Below are 4,234 nucleotides of genomic sequence, written 5' to 3'. Positions count from 1 at the left end.
TTGAAGGTAGCTTGGCGGGATGGTTCTGGCTGAGTGAGGGTCAAGCGCAATTGTTGGCGGGGACTGCTGTCTCCTGAAAACTTGACTAGGGCAGAAGGATCTGTTTCTAGGACAGCTCAATTGCATGGTTGTCGGCAGGCAGAAGACTTCAACTCCTTGATGATTTTTGAAAAGAGGCCTCAGTTCCTGGCCACCTGCACCTCTACATGGAGTTACTTGAATCTTCTCATGACATGGCATCTACCTTCTACAAAATCAGTTGATCCAAGGCAGAGTAAAGAGACAGTTGCAAGGCCTCTCACAGCCTAATCTTGAAAGTCACACACCTTCCCTCTATATAGCCTATTTGATAGAGACAAGCCCCTATATCCAACCCACATTCAAGGGGAGGGAAATTAAGTTCCATCTCTTGAAGGGAGGTATATCAAAGAATTTGTAGAGGTATTTCAAAACCACCACTCTCTTTTCATGTCATTTTACTTTACAAAAAAATTTTGTATAATACTCTATCTCGATGTATTTTTTAACATCCTTATCTTTAGTCATTATTCTAAAGCTCAGACACATTGATACCTTCAAATGAGCTGAGAAAGCACAATTTCAAAATGACAGCTCTCTTACCTAAGGAAACAAAATCCCTAATTAAAATATTAAAATGTGAAGGAAAGTTGAAATTTAAAAACGTATCAAGTAACATATCTGATTATTGGATGCACAGAACATATAAACCATGGAATGTTGATTGTGAGCCCTCAGAAAAATGACAGCCTTCTGTAAAAATCAGTGGGGAATGTGTATTTTCTATAGACCACAGAAACAAAGTTACATTTTAATATTTTTAAGTATTTGGTTTGATAAACTGTATTTAATTTAATGAATCAATTTATTTTTAAAACTAGAACCATTCAGACTTTATCCTCTCCCTCTTACTCTCCCAAAGGAAGAGAAGAACAGTCACTGATGGTAAATGTCAGTTGCAAAGAAGTAACACCTAGGGCTGGCTTCATGTCCAGGAGAGAGCTGGGTGCTGCCTCCTCTTCCTGGTTTCTGTGCTCTACAGGTTCAGAGAAACTTCTCTAGTAATGAAATACAGGAAGGATCCCTGAAAATATAGTCTTGATAAACTGTATTTTAAAGCTGCAATTGGTGTTTGAGAACAACTGTCTCAGAAAGTCATATGTTCTGTTTTGCTTAGTTCACAATCCTGCATAAAATCACTCAATGTAATAGAGTCCAAAGGCATTAAACTGAAGAATTTCAGAAGTCTTTTTCTACCCACTTAAAGGATAGCAATTAATCCTTTTCTTACATGCCCGTTTACTCGGATTCTTTTTTCAAAGATAGTAGATTGTCACATTATTTATTACCATTTATTGAAACCTTAAAATCTGTACCCCCATAATATGCCGAAATAAAAAAAAAAGCGTCAAAAAAAATAAATGAAGTAAAAAAAATAATGAATGAAGTATGTATGTCCTCTGAAATTTGGAACAATTCAGGGATATTTAAATGATAATGAATTTAGAGTTATCATTAGTAAACTTTTTACATTATTTTAATTTGGCATAAGCTTTTTAAAATAATAAATTTCTACACGCAAATGGTTAATTACATAATAATAAAAGGATTGCTCTATCAGGAAGATCTAATGATCCTAAATGTGCATGTACAGAATAGCAGAGCTTCAATATATGTGAAGCAAAAACTGATAGAGCTGAAAGGGGAAATAGATGTATAATTATAATTAAGGACTTCAATGCCTCCCTCTTAGCTACCAATTGAATTATTAGACAGAAAATTTAGCAAAAATAAAGAAACAGAACAACATTCAAAAATTAAGATCTAATTGACATATATATAAAATTTCATACTCAGGAGGCTGAGGCAGGAGGATCACTTAAGCCCAGGAGGTGAAGGCTGCAGTGAGCTATGATGACGCCACTGCACTCCAGTCTATGTGACAGAGCAAGAAAAAAAAAAGTCCACCCCTGCATTGCAAAATGTGTGTGTGCATGTGTGTATACATATATGTGTATGTATACATGTATTTTAAGTACAAATGGAACATAACCTGAACCATAAAACAAACCTCAACAAATTTAAAATAATTGAAATAATGTAAGTGTATTCTATGACTAGAAATCAGTAACAGAAAGAAACCTGCAAAATCTCTAAACACATAAAAATTAAACAACATACTTTTAAATACTCCATGGGTCAAAGGAAATTTTAAAAATACATAAAATTAATGAAAACAAAAACAAAATTTACCAAAATAATTATGATGTAGCCAAGGCAGTGCTGATAGGAAAACTCATTGCATTAAATTCTTACATTAGAAATGTGGAAAGTTCTCAAATCAAAAACCTAATCTCCTACCTACCACAAGAAATTAGAAAAAAATGAGCAAAATAAACCCAAAGAAAGCAGAATGAAAAAAATCATAAAATCAATGAAATTTAAAATAGTAAAACAATAGAGAAAACAAATGAAACAAAAAGATGATTCTTTAAAACAATCAATAACATTGATAAACCTCTAGCAAGATTAGCAGAATAAAAAGTGAGAAAGCACAAATCACCAATATCAGGAATAAAATAAGAGATGTCCACTACAGATCTTGTAGTCATTAAAAAAATTAACAAAGGAATGCTATGAACAACTTTACACTAATTTATTACAACTTAGAAGAAATGGAATAGAATGCCTAGCAATAAAAAGTAACACACTATAGATACATGTAAGAACTTGGATAAATCTCCAGAGAATTATGCTGAGCGAAAAAGCCAATACTGAAAGGTTGCATATTCTGTAGTTCCATTTATATAATATTTTTGAAATGACAAAATTTAGAAATGGAAGACTCATTTGCCAGGGATGAAGGATAGTGGATTGCATGCAGGTGGATGTAGTTCTAACAGAGCAACAAGAGGAATCCTTTGATGATGGAACTGTTCAGTTTCCTGGTTGTGGTGATGGATAATGTGAGATAATAGAGATCACTAAATTCACACACAAATGAGTAAAAGTAAATTTGGGAATATCTGAGGAAGATCATTGGATTGCATCAATATCAATGCCATGATTGTGATGTTATAGTTTCAAAATATTACCATTGTGGGAAACTGGGAAAAGTGTACAGAGAATCTCTCAGTATTATTTTTTACAATAGCAGATTAATCTTCAATTTTCTCAAAATTTTAATTAAAAATGTACAGTTGCTGAGATTTTTAAATAGCTGTTATCTTAGAAGTGACATTTCACCTGTTTTTCATCCTGGCGAAAATCACTCAGGACATTGCCTGGCATGTTTTAAGTTCTAAACAAGTGTTTTCTGTTATCACTGGTTTGTTCTTCCACTTTTCTGTTGCAGGATGCGACATGTCATTCAAACTTACTATTACATGATAATTAAAGCATCCATGTACATTTTTATAACAGATTTTTTTTAAAAAAATCAAGGAATCAGTCATGCAATTCTTTTTACCTTTCAAAATATTCTTTCATCAGGAAATTAAAATGTTGTGAAGTTTGTTAACCAAAGTGGCAGCTCAATAGGAGCACAAATAACTTATGCAGGTGACGGTGAAGCCGAAAGAAAAGGAAATGCAGATTTATCCCCATCTTGTAAATTCAAAATTTGCTTAGCTACCAAATGTCTCTTTCCATCCCTTTTTTCCTAGACCCTGGAATCTGTGCTGACTGAGCCCATCTGCAAAGGCACAACAACCAGATGGCCACTGTGAACTGCCGGGGAGGCCCCGAGGCAGTGAGAGCTAGTCCCAGAAAAGAAATCTCTTTGGGGCACAATGAATACAGCCCTAATTTATATTTTAAGGCTTTAGAAGGAGATTAGGGTCAATAGTGGCATGATTTTAGACTGCAGTTGGGAAGGCTTCTTTTGTCTTTATGCCAGTGAAACTGAATTATAAGTTTGGAGAGCTCCTGAGGTATGAAAATATGCCCTCAAAGAAAGGGAGGCTGAATGATTGCATGGCTGTGCAGATTACAAACAATATGTAAAAGGATTGTGATTAAAGAGCTTCATCAAAGCAACGTCCCATGCACTTCATTATTGTTACAGGGATTATGACTTTAGGAGGGATATAACCAGCAGGGAATTAAAGGATGGCCTTTCTCCCTTTGTTTTTAATGCTAAAGCATTTGAACAATTGATAACAAGGGATTAAAAATAAAAAAAAATATGTGGTCTTGTTCTATTCAAACTAGTGTC

General features: G+C 34.2%; 1 non-coding gene across 1 annotated transcript; it reads right to left on the bottom strand.

Annotated features, from left to right (window-relative positions):
• Positions 1 to 900: 900 nt before the first annotated feature.
• Positions 901 to 1,118, bottom strand: LOC142874870 (small nucleolar RNA U3). Its single transcript, XR_012922452.1, has one exon. It is a non-coding gene; the product is annotated as a small nucleolar RNA U3 (small nucleolar RNA).
• Positions 1,119 to 4,234: the final 3,116 nt, after the last annotated feature.

Source organism: Microcebus murinus, chromosome 1, assembly GCF_040939455.1.
Source record: "Microcebus murinus isolate Inina chromosome 1, M.murinus_Inina_mat1.0, whole genome shotgun sequence".
In the NCBI taxonomy this organism is placed as follows: Eukaryota; Metazoa; Chordata; class Mammalia; order Primates; family Cheirogaleidae; genus Microcebus; species Microcebus murinus.
Note: the sequence above shows the minus strand (reverse complement) of the source record. Positions and strands in the feature narration are given on the sequence as shown.